Below are 13670 nucleotides of genomic sequence, written 5' to 3'. Positions count from 1 at the left end.
CCAATATAACAGATATTTTAAAGCCATTTTCAATTTGAGGTGTTAACCATCCTTCAGATTGTACCTATCTCTAGAAATGCTTTGACAGAAATGAGGTGTGGTCAGCACATTCTCTTCTTTCTCTGGGCCTCTACTTTTCTACCTATATCTCACTAGCCAAAATTTCCAGGGCTTGGAACAAGTTCAAGGAAGAACAGGAAGGTCTTCTCTTTAAAAGAACTGCTGTGAAAAGTTATCATCAATTAACTTAGCGGATATTTGAAGTGGAAGCTTTCTCTTTGGGGCATGTTAATGGGTGGTTTGCAGTTCATTCCATTGCTAGGAATCTCTTTCCTGTCCTTTCCAAGAGGCAAATCCAACTCTTTTCTAGTTGGGGTTTGTTGCTGAGACCAGTTCAGTCGGGGAGACCCAAACCCAGTGGCACTAGAAGAATTAAAGACACACACACAGAAATATAGAGGTGTGAAATGGGAAATCAGGGGTCTCACAGCCTTCAGAGCTGAGAGCTCCGAACAGAGATTTACCCATGTATTTATTAACAGCAAGCCAGTCATTGGCATTGTTTCTATAGATATTAAATTAACTAAAAGTATCCCTTATGGGAAACAAAGGGATGGGCCAAATTAAAGGGATAGTTAACTGCAGCAGGAGCATGTACTTAAGGCACAGATCGTTCATGCTATTGATTGCAGCTTAAGAATGCCTTTTAGCGGTTTTCCGCCCTGGGCCGGCCAGGTGTTCCTTGCCCTCATTCTGGTAAACCCACAACTTTCCAGCGTGGGATTTATGGCCATCAAGAACATGTCACAGTGCTGCAGAGATTTTATGGCCAGTTTTGGGGCCAGTTTATGGCCAGATTTTGGGGGGCTTGTACCCAACATTTGGTATAACACATCCCACTACATTTAGGCAATTTTGGCCCTCTACCATCATCCATCCGTCTGATAATTACCTCAGCTCTCCATGCAGTGTTTTTGGACACAGCCTAAGACGTACAGACTGGCTCTTCCTTCCACATGGCCTGACTTGGCTCCTGTGAAACACATATGTGTTTCTTATCTCAACAAATTCTGGAAAGAAAGCTACTTTCCAATTTTTTTTTTTTTGTCATAGACCACTTCCCATAGCCTTCTATACCTTGAGTACAGGCTAACTAGCAGTGAATCGTACATCACTGTAGGTGACTCAAGTGAACCTCTCCAGTGATTTTATTACATTTGCTTTCTCTTGGCATGAGGTGGTAGCTCCTTCTCTCCTCCTTCTCCAGTAGATGGAATGGGGATCACCATACTGCTTTCTCCAACAATGTCTCTTCCTTTTGTTGTATTAAATTCACCTCCTGGAAGCATTTCTTTGTATATGTGGGATTGAGGAGAGGCACTCTGTCAGTCTTGAGGGTCCAAGAGTCTCCAAAATAATCATTTGTGAATTTTCTCAAAATCTCAGTTCCAGACCATTTTATGTCATCTATATAATGCAAGTTACAAATCTATGTACCTTTAAGTTATAGTATTTGTTTTCTAACATATTCTGTTTTTTTATGAGATTTAATGTCTTTCATATTTTTCCTTTATTCTTGGGAAATTAACCTAGATTCTATTCAACTGCTTATAACATTAACACATTCCAGACACAAATGTGAAATATAATACATATTTATTCAATGAATAATTTATCATTTATTAATAAAGTGATATTTAGGAATCTGGTAGCTCTGCTCAGCTAAAGAAAGAAGGTGGATATATGTACTTATTTTGGAGGAAAATAAGTAATTTAGAAGAAATCCAAATTTATTAAGAAACTCTGGGGCATATAATGTTGGAGATACATGCACTAAAATAGTGCAATCTTTTGCAAATTATCCATTTGTACATAAAATATAAGTACTACTTTTTATTTGTGAAATTGAAACTAAATTCTCAAATGATGTATTCCCAAATTGTTTGTCAAATAACAAGCTTATAAAACCTTTTTTTGTTGTTGTTTTTTTTCTTTCTTTCTTTTTTGTTTTTTTGAGACCAAGTCTCACTTTGTTGCCCAGACTGGAGTGCAGCGGTGCGATCTCAGCTCACTGCAACCTCCGTGTCCTGGGTTCAGGCGATTCTTCTGCCTCAGCTTCCCGAGTACCTGGGACTACAGGCACCTGCCACCACGCCCAGCTAATTTTTGTACTTTTCGTAGAGATGGGGTTTCACCATATTGACGAGGCTGGTCTCAAACTCCTGAGCTCGTGATCCGACTGCCTCGGCCTCCCAAAGTGCTGGGATTAAAGGAAGGAGCCACCATGGCCGGCATAAAACTGTTTTAAAGCCCACCATTTAAATGACTATTAGGATATCTCAGAGGTAGTTGATATTGAATATAGCAAGGAAACACTTAATGGAAATGTAACTATCAGGTTATCAATTTTTTGCTATTATTCAAACCATATTTTGTGTTTATTCAAGCTGCCTGCTTTTATAGCATACAAAGAGGTCAAACATCAATATTGCTCACAGGTTCTGGAACATTGAATTATTTGCCAATGCAATATTCTTTATTATCAAAGAAGAAAAAGGAGAAGGAGAAGGAGGAAAGGACATTTTACCCTTGCAATGCTTTCACATATTATTCTTTTTGTAGTACCAACCTGAGTAAAATAAAAATATATTGGTCATTACTCGTCCTCAAGAATAACTTAAACTCTGATAGAAGAGAAATGCATACATGAGGGGATAGAGGTGATGCGTGAATTTGGGAGGCAAATCTCCTGTTTTATACCAGAAAAAAATCTCTCCAACTTCCTTTCTCATTTGGGCTAATATGAATAAAATCACTTTTAGACATCCTAGAAAATTTTGAAATGATGCCATGATTATGAAGAGCCAGTGCGTTGAGGAACACATCAGAACTAAGTCCGACATGAAGGAGTCAACCTAAAAGCACACCAAAAACAATAAGAATAAAGTGGAGAGTAAGTGACAGAAATGTTTCTTAATTTTATTTAGGATTGGCTAGTGACTTTAATAGTAGAGACAGACTCAGGGAAAGGCAGCAAAGGTACATTTGGGTGTCCATGGTCTTGAAGTTTGAAAGACGGAGACACCAACAGCATTAAGGAGAGACAAAAATGTCACTCTTCTTCACAAGCAACTTGTTCTAAAGATTGTACCATGGAATGGCCCTAAAATGTACTTACCAAAAATGAAAATGAATCTATGGTCAAGTAAGTTTGTGAAACATTATTACACAATGCAGAATGGCTCACATCACATAACTTACCTATCACCAGCCTCATCAGGTGATACAGTAAAGAAACTTAAAAAAAAAAAATCTTTCCTTAACTTTGTACAAACTCTTTAAAACACTCAACACCAGCCCAGGAAAGCAGCCAGGAGAGGGGCTGTACACCGCAAAGCCACAGGGGTGGAGCTGCCCAAAGCCCACTTCTTGTATCAGCTTAATCTGAATCAGAGTCATGGAGTCAAAGGAGATCATTTTGGAGCTTTATGATTTGACTCCCTCCCTGGATTTCAGACTTGCAATAGGGACTGTCACCCCTTCATTTTGGCCAACTTATCCCATTTGGGATAAGTGTATTTACCCAATGCCTGTACCCCCATTGTATCTAGGAAGTGACTAACTTGCTTTTGATTTTACAGGCTCATAGGCAGAAGGGACATTCCTCATCTCAAACGAGACTTTGGACTTGGACTTTTGTGTTAATGCTGTAATAAGCTAAGACTTTGAGGGACTGTTGGAAAGGCTGATTGTATTTCAAAAAGCGAGTACATGAGATTTAGGAGTGGCCGGGGCAGAATGATAGGGTTGACTGTGTCCCCACCCAAGTATAATCCTGAATTGTTGTCCCAATAATCCCCAGGTCCCAGGAGGGACTCGGTGGGAAGTGATTGGACCATGAGAGTGATTTACCCCATGCTGTTCTCAGGATAGTGAGTGATGTCTCATGAGATCTGATGGTTTTATAAGCTTCTGGCATTTCCACTGCTGGCACTCATTGTCTCTCCTGCTGCCCTGTGAAGGGGTGCCTTCTACTATGATTGTAAGTTTCCTGAGGCCTCCCCAGCCATGTGGAACTATGAGTCAATTAAACCTCTTTTCTTTATAAATTACTCAATCTTGAATATATCTTCATAGCAGTCTTAGAATGGAGTAATACAATGCATCAAGCTAAACTATATTCACTTGCAAGAAGTTCATCTAGTTTAATATTTATGTTATATTTTTATATTTAATGATCAATTTAAATATTTTCCACATTTTATAAACTGATTTTAAAATATTTATTCATGATTTTATTTATCCTGATTTTCTTATATTTAGTTTTTCATCCTGTCTCTTATTTCTTAAATTGAATGCTGAAGGCTTTCTTTATGTTTTGTTTTAAAATAATTCATTCAATTAACACTAAAAATTTACATTTCATTTTGAGACATCACATAAACTTAACTTATAAACCATTTATTATCAATTACTTGTTATTCAGAAGGTGAAAATTTTCATAAATTCCAGAGTCCAGTGAGAAAGGAAAGTTGCAAGCAGTCATGGCTATAAATAGTGAAGGAGGGGGAGTAACAAAGCTCAGTCTTATTTTCTTCCACAAATTTACATGTATAAATTACTCATTGTTGTGATTTTATAAATATTATATGTTCCATATTGCATGTCCTTTTTAATTATGAAAAGAATTTTAATTACTAAGTTGTTTGTTTTATTGTGTAAAGTTTTCTTATTCATTTTACACATGTTGCATAGAATGTTTTTATATTCTAATTTTGCATTATTGTTTAATTTTTTTTTAATTTGGAATTTATTGAAGTTTCCCTTTTGGTCTTTAATATTTATGTCTCAAAGGCAGTGAAAGATGGGCTATGTTTTCTGTTAATTCATCACTAAACCCACTTAATGTGAACTCATGTTGTGGGGAAACCAGTCTGCTATCTAATGCCTGGTAACAACATTGACTCTTTCATGTGGGTTGGTGCTCAAGATAGGTAGCAGTGGCTATCAAGCTGGATATTAAACTGGTCAGCTTTAGTGAAGACATATTTAAGTTGCTAAACTCATATATACAATCCATCACTGCCTTCATGGCTATTTTTATATAAGCCCACTGAAAAAGTGCTGAGCTGACTGGGAAAGAACACTGAATGGAAAGGTCACCTTTTCCAATTAATCCTTAAAATAAGTCTCTTCTAATAGAAAAATATATATATATTCTGACACTCTGAACACACCCCAAGGAGTCCATCTATAGGTAACTTCTCCAAACCTTTTTTTTCCCCTCATCAAGTTTATAAATATTTGCACTTGATTTTGTAGGCAGACAGATCAAACCACATTTAGTTTATGATGAGCAGTTCAGGTCACGTGGTAAACAAATAAGCAGTCAACATGCATTTAGTCCCTACCACGGCCCCGTAGCATGGAAAGAGCTATTTGTTAAAAGAACAATTTGACTTTTACTTTTACTTTCACTTTCCCTTAAAATCCCAAGGGCTGTGACTGAGGTTCTCCTCTGAATGTCTGCCGGTGGTTCTGTCTGTCTTGGTCTGCCACAGTTGATATGAATGAACTTTATTTGTTGGCTCACAGAAGCCAAGCATCAAAGTTGCTTGTATAACAATCAGACTAAGATGAAGAGCCTCTTCTTTCTCTGTCAAGATTGGTTTCTCTTAGAACAAGCCTCTGAGATGAAAGAATGTTAATGAGAATTCTCACAGGATGATCACCTGGCACTAAAGGAAGCAGCATTGCATAAAAGGAGAAATTGCCAAAGGACCTCAGCAAACATCGTGGAGAGCTCTGGAATTGAAATAATTCTTCATATTGTCATAAATCAAAGCAAAGAAACTGGGCCATCGTTACTCTGCATCACTAGTCATTGGTTGTGGGTTGTATAAGGAAAGAGGTGTGATATTGAGAATTACAGCACTTTTCAGATGAACAAATTCATTTAGCCAAAAGCTCTCAGCCAACAATATTAACAGAAAATAGAGGAATGAATGTGTCAGTCCTGAAAGTGGAGAAGGTTCTGACTGGCACAACATATCGTCCACCATAGTCTAAACTATTCTTCTCAGTTCAGGAACAGGCTCCTTTGTGATTCTGGTGAGCATTTTTCCTGGTGAATCTTTAAAGGGAAAGGTTAATGGGATGTTGTATCTTTCTCTTCAGATGAAACTAATATTCATTATCCCCATCTTCTGATGCACATTCTAGATTCTACCCACCCTTGGCTAGTATCCCTGGGAATAAAGTTTACTTAAACTTAGACCCTCATCTTTAAGGCATCTGATCCACCAGTCAAGTCACCATGCCCTTATCAAGCTGGAGCTAGTGGTCCTGTCCATTTAAAATAAAGTAAATGAGATATTACAAAGAAATATCAAATTATATCACCAACGTACAAAATATTCTTCCCTGTTCATTGCATAACAACAGACCTTCCCCCTTCTAATTATCAAGATCAAATAGCATTGCGAGATATTGGCTTATTTGTCTAATCATCTCTTAGCACAAGAATATTGAAGTGAGTAGGTGGTAGGTGTAGTTATTGAGAATTGTTCTACGTCCCCTAGTGAAAGTATTTTCCCTCTGGGGCCACAATCTTTAAATCTGCAGAGCCCAAAGTTGTAACAATAAAAAGCAAAATTTCTTAACTGTGTTCCAAGACACATGTATTTATTACTCATTATGGACACAGAATTCTATAATAGTCATTGGTTTAGAATGAACATTGTAACAACTATTGCAGACTGAACTCCAAGTGAGGACTTCAATTGTGTATTAGAACATGTTTCATTACTAGGTTGGCAGCTGCTGGTTGGTGAGCATGTGACAACCCTAGTGGATCTCCTTGTCACCTGCCTAATGTTACATCTCTTTTGCTATAAAAACAAAACAAAACAAAACAACCTTGATAAGGTGCAATATTATGTGTGATAATGTATTGCTTGATCAAATATGTTTACCAATCTTTAGATAATAGTGCTTCCTGAGGCATATTTTGCAACTAACCAACGCCTATTTGTACTCCAAAATGAATCAATTTCAGTAAAATTATACAGTAAAGATGAAATTACTACTAATTATGCTTCACAAAATGTGGAAACAGCCCATGTAGGTGAGCTGTCATCATGTAGGTTTTAGGACACCTAAGGGAGGATGCTGTATACATAATCCAAAAAGACCTACCAGACATTGTACTTCTGTCTTACTGGGAGAAGGTGTAAGAGATTGCAATTGTATTTGCAATTTGCAAAAGTCTTGCAATTGGAGTATCTCAGTATTTTTCCAAAAATGTATTTTGTGACAATGTCCTGAATTTTCATAGGGTTTATCTTTCATTGCGTGGTGACCCTTTGTCTCATGAAGTTTCCTCATACACCTGCCAACTTGCTCAACAAATCTGATTAATACAGTGTCATCAATATGGTGGATCAAAGTGATATTCCACAAAATACATTGTCTAGGTCCCTGTGACTATAACAAGGGGCAGCAGAATGAACAAACTTTTGAAAAGAGACCAAAAATGTATTCCATGTCTTTTTCCATTGAAGGTAACATTTTTTGATTCTCCATTCTGACAGAGATGGAAAAGAATGCATTTGCCATACCAGTGGCTACATGTAATGAACCAAGGCTGTGTTCATCATTCTAGCTAGTGTCTTTAAAACAGATATGCTCACTCTCTTTTCAGCAGAAAAACAAATAAAATATATTGCAGATTAGTGCTAGTCCCACAACAAAAAGATAAAGAGCCAGTGGTTCTCATTATGTATCATTTTAATTTACCAGTGTGATCCTACAAAAGCCAAATGGATCCTGAAAGATGACTGTGTATTACCTCCAACTCATCTAAGTATTAGATCCTAATTCATGGACTTCCACTTACCCTTCTCTATTACAATAGCTCTTACCCCATAGGTAAAGAAACTAATTAATTTGGGGATTCCATCGATGACCTAGTATCCCATTTCAACTGTAATTTCAGGAACTGGAAGAATAAATAGCGGTGGTTCCATGGGTCCAGTGGACTCACTGTGAGCTACATTGCAGCCAGGATTTCATTTGTTTCCTATTATGTCTATATATGTCCGCACTCAAATATGGAGTCACGATGAGGTTTGGAACACTGGAGATTAATGTAAACTTGAACAATATGCCCAACAATTCTCAAAATAATTAGGCTTTACACTTTCTTGACTGTATAGTTCTCAAATAAATAGCAATTATTCCTTTGGAAGAAATGAGAACTATTTTTTTATAAACACTTGTCAAAATATTGTAAGAGTGTTTCTTCCTGAAGATCTGACCTCTCCATTTATATACAGATTGCAACATAAAGCTGATTCAGATATGGAAACTTGGCAAGAGATTGTGACACTATTTTTATAGTCATTTAAAAACAGCTTTATTGATATATAAATTACATACCATAAAATTCACTCTTTTAAAATGTGCAATTCAGTGATTTTTTTTGGTACTTTTACAGCATTGTGCAACTACTATTTAATTTTAGAGCATTTTTATAACCGCCATAAATAAAACCTGTGCCCATTAGCAGCCATTCCCTGTTTCTCCTCTCTCCAGCCCCTGGCAGCTACTATTTTGCTTTCTGTCTCTATCAGTGTGCCTATCCTGGACATGACACATACATAGAATCATGAAATATGTGACCTTTTCTTTCTAGCTTCTTCCATTTACTATAGTTTCTTCAAAGTTCACCCATACTTTAGTACATGTTATTTTTATGGTTAAATAATATTCCACTGTATGGATATATCATATTTTGCTCATTCATTAATTAGATAGACATTTGAGCTGTCTACTTTGTTACTAGCAATAAATAACGTGTCTCTAAACATATATAGTATATAGCAAGTTTTCATGTAAACATATTTTCAATTTTTTCAAGTGTATTCATGAGTGGAATTGCTGGATTGCTTGATAACTCTATATTTAACATATTTAGGAATAGCCTGTTTTTCAAAATGACTATGCCATTTTAGCACTTTACGAGCAGTGTATGAATGTTCCAATTTCTCCACATCCTCACCAACATGTACTATTGTCTCTGTCTTTATTTTAGCCATTCTTGTTTGTGTGTAGTTGGCTCTCATTGGGGTTGGATTTTAATTTCATTAATGATGAATCACGTAAGCATTTTTTCACATGTTCTTGTCTCTCTGTATATCATTTTAAAAATGTGTCTTCATATATTTTGTCCATTTTAAAATTAGATTATTTGTCTTTCTATTATTAAATTGTAAGAATAAATTATATATTCTGGATATAAGTCCCTTATAAGTAATATAAATTGAATTTTTTTTCCATTTGTGGATTGTCTGTTCATACTTTTGTTGGTAAATTTTAAAGCACAAAACTGGTTAAAATTTTCATGAAGTCCAATTAATCAGTTTTTCTCTTTTGTCACTTGTGTTATGGTATGATATCTAGGAAACAATTGCCTAAAGCAATATCACAAAGAGTTATTTCTATATTTTCCTCTAAGAGGTTTATTCCTTTTTTCCTTATATTTAAATTTTTGATCCATTTCTGGTTAACTGTTGCATATAGCGTGGGTTGCAGGTTCAACATCATTCTTTTGCATGTAGGTATCCAGTTGACAATGTTTATTAAAAATATCAATTTTTCCAATTGAATTTATTTAGCCTGTTTATCAAAAACAAATTAACCAAAAACACAACTGTTAATTTGTGGACTCTAAATTCTATTCTATTGATGTGTGTGTATAAACATGCTCTCTTGGTTTCTTGGTACTCTTTAGTAAGTCTTAATTTGGAAAGTGGGAGTCCTCCAACTTTGATCTACACTTTCAAAATTGTTTTTAGCAATTCTGGGTCCCTTGCATTTTAATATGAGCTCTAGACCAACCTCAAAAATGTATGTAGAAGTGGCATTTGGGGATTTTTATGGGGATTTTGTTGACTCTGTAGATCTTTTGGGGGAGTATTTTCATCTTAATAATGTTAAGCTTTTTAATCCATGAACTATTATATCTTTTGATTTACTTAGCTCTTTAATTTCTTTTGAAAATATTTTGTGGCTTTCAGTAGACAAGTCTTGAACTTCTCTTAATAAATTTATGACTAAATATTTTATTCTTTTGGATGTTGCTGTAAATGGCATTGCTTGATTAATTTCATTTTGAGATTATTGATTATTAGTGTATAAAAATACAATTTTTAATCTTGAAGGTCTGTCTATATTGATCTTGTTGAATATATTTATTAGTTTTAATAACATTCTTATATATGTGAATTTCTCAGAATTATCTGTATATCTGCATACAAAAGCATGTCATCTTCAAATAGAGAAGATTTTAATTATTTCTTTCCATTTGTGATGCCTTTTATTTATTTTTATCCCTTAGTGCTGTGGCTAGAATGTCTAATACAATGTTGAACAGAAATGTTGATCTTAGACATCCTTGACTTGTTCTTAATCTTAAGGAGAAAGTACCCATTCTTCCACCAATAAGCATGCTGTTAGCTGTCAAGTTTTAGTAGATGCTCTTTATCAGGTTGAGGAAGTTCTCTTCTATTCCTACTTGATTGAATACTTTCTTTGATCATGAAAAGGTAGCAGATTTGTTAAATGCTTTCTTCGTTTGTATTTAGATGATTGTGGGTTTTTTCTTTTGTTAATATGGTATATTAAATTTATTTTTATATGTTAAACTAGCTTGCATTCTAAGGACAAAACTTACTTTAGGTACAGACCTTTTTTATGTTACTGGATTTTGTTTGATAGTATTTGTTGATTTTCTGTATCTATATTCATATAGAATATTAGTCATCAGTTTGATTTTCTTGTCATATCATTGTCTAGTTTAAGTAACAAAGTAATGCTGGCTGCATTAAATGAGTTGGAAAGGGTTTCCTTCTCTTCTAATTTTGAAAGAATTTGTGAGAGTTTGTGTTAATCCTTCTTTCAGTGTTTAGTAAAATCACCAACAAAACCTCTTTAGACCTGACCTTTTTTTTTTTGGCTTTCATTATGAATTAAAACAATCTATTTGTTATAGGTATATGCAAATTTTCTATTTCTTCTTGAGTCAGTTCTGGCAATTTATGTCTTTCTAGGGATTTGTACCTTTCATTCGGGTTAGTTTGTTTATATATACTTGTTCATGGTATTTTTATCTAATTTTCTTATCACTGTAAGTTTAGTAGTGATAGAAATTCTTTCATAACTTATTTTAGTTGTCTCAATCTTACATTTTATTTCTTAGTCTAGTTAAAGCTCTGTCAATTTTGTAGATCTTTGAAAAAAAAACACAAGATTTTGTTTATTTTCTGTACTGTTTTTCTACACATTTTATTAACTTTCACTCTAATTTTTACCATTTGCTTCCTCCCACTTGTTTTCAGTTTTGTTTGTTCTTTTTCATTGTCATAAATTGAAAGACTAGGTAATTGGTTTGATGTCTTTGTTATTTTTATTTTAAAATATTTAATTGACAAAGTTTGAAAATAATCAAGACATACAATGTAATAGTGTGATATACATATACACTGTGTAATTATTACTACAATCAAATAAATTAACATACCCATCTTCCCTTGTTTTTAATTATGTGACTTAATTTAGTTATTTGTATGGACACTAGAGGAAGGTAGGGGATTTTACAAAGGCAATTATGTCTTAGAAGTCAGATGAGGGCTGTGAGATAGCACTAACATTTAAAAAGAAGCAGAGGTCTACTTCTTTAGCCCGAGGGTTCCAGAAGAATATTTAGATTCAAATTATTTTACTATAGCCAACAGTAACATCATTAATCAGTGTTATAGTTGTGTAAAATTGTAGTGATTTTTCCCACTGCCCATGTACTTCACTTCTAGTCTCCTCATGGTCAACCAGCAACGTTAGCATCCTTGTGGGACAATCTATTTTGATTAACTCTGAATCCTTCTTGTCCCCAGTGTCACTATTACTTGTCTCTGCAAACTAAGGGTCTCTACTATTCTCTGACACTCTAGAATCACATTATCTTCAATAAAATCATAAATACATTACTAAATTTTTCTTCTGCTATGTTAGTTATCTATTGCTGTATAACAACTTAGTATTTTGTTGATTAAACTTAGCTTAAAATATAGTGGCTTAAAAGAACAAACATGTATTATCTCTTACAGTTTTTGTGAGTTACGAATTCAGAAGCAGCTTGGCTGAGTAGTTCTAACTTTGAGACTCTCATGATATTATGCTCAGATTCTCAGCTGAGGCTGTAGTCATCTAAAGACTTGACTGGGACTGGAGGATGGACTTCCAAGGTGGCTCACTCACATCCTTGTCAGGTTAATGCTTGTTAATGGTAGGAAGCCATAGCCCAACATCAGGTCAGTATCTCCATCAGCTGCCTGAATGTCTTTATTGCATGGCAGCTGGCCTCTACCAGAAGTAGTGTTCCAGAATCACAATGGAAAAGTCACAATGTCTTTTATAACTCATCATCAGAAGTCACACATCATCATTTCTGAAATATCTGATTGGTTAGAAAGATCAGCTTTATTTAGTTTGTGAGAAGCTTATAAGGTGTAGTGAATCGCAGGAGTTAAGAATTATTTTTGAGGCTGGCTACCATACCTACTACAGAGACTACAGGGACTTACAAATTTTGAGGATGCTCATGATCACTAGCCAACATTTTAAATCAATTCATTGATGAATTAATTATCTTCTGTTCTTGCTCAAGAGACATACTCTTTTGGTGAGTAAGTAAACTCATATGATTAATAAAACACTACAGCATTCTCATTCCACTGTTTTACTATTTGTTGTATATAAGAGGTTAGAAAACTATGACACAGTCTACAGCCTATTTTTGTTTGAACTCCAAGTAAAAATGGATTTTATATTTTAAAAGTTGTTTTTTTAAAGGAAAAATATGAAGAATGTGCATCAAATATGTAATATGGCCTATAAAACCTAAAATATTTACCATTTACCTTTTCAGAAAAAGGTTCTGACTCCTGTCCTAGATTATACCAATAGACTGTTGTTTTTGTTGTTGTTGTTTTCTTTTTCTTTTTTTTAGATGGAGTCTCGCTCTGTCACCCAGGCTGAAGTGAAATGGTGCAATCTTGGCTCACTGCAACCTCCGCCTCCCGGGTAAAAGCAATTCTCCCGCCTCAGCCTCCCGAGAAGCTGGGATTACATGCAGCCACCATCATGCCCGGCTAATTTTTGTATTTTTGTAGAGACAGGATTTCATCATGTTGGACAGGCTAGACTTGAACTCCTGACCCCAGGTGATCCACCTGCCTCAGCCTCCCAAAGTGCTGGGATTATAGGCATGAGCCACCACACCAAGGCAGGTTTTTCAACTTTATCTATTATAGCTTAACATGGACCTAAAATCAAGTAAGTCAACCGGGTAAAGATACAGAATTTATTTTAGTCATTCTATGTATACTATAGAATTCAAAATTTTGATAAATTTTTCATAGTGATAAAATCATACCAATCTATTTTCCTTGTATAAAAACTTCAAAATCTGTATCACATATATTTCAGTGTATAACATCTTCCAATCTATGTCACACATATTCCCCACACTTGAACCAATATTAATTTATAAATGCATTTTATGTTTACATCTTCTCCTCCAGGCTTTAACTATCTGGCTATGCTGAATTGGA

General features: G+C 35.0%; 1 long non-coding RNA gene across 1 annotated transcript in view; it reads right to left on the bottom strand.

The window, feature by feature from the left end:
• The window catches only part of LOC134731966 (uncharacterized), a 41195-nt gene extending 28792 nt beyond the window's left edge, over positions 1-12403 (bottom strand). Inside the window, exon 1 of the long non-coding RNA XR_010114723.1 lies at positions 12163-12403. This is a non-coding gene — a long non-coding RNA (uncharacterized lncRNA). The remainder of the gene's footprint in view (positions 1-12162) is intronic.
• Between the last annotated feature and the right edge of the window lie 1267 nt (positions 12404-13670).

This window comes from Symphalangus syndactylus, chromosome 1 (assembly GCF_028878055.3).
Source record: "Symphalangus syndactylus isolate Jambi chromosome 1, NHGRI_mSymSyn1-v2.1_pri, whole genome shotgun sequence".
NCBI classification, from domain to species: Eukaryota; Metazoa; Chordata; class Mammalia; order Primates; family Hylobatidae; genus Symphalangus; species Symphalangus syndactylus.
This window is presented reverse-complemented; position numbering and strand designations above follow the sequence as displayed.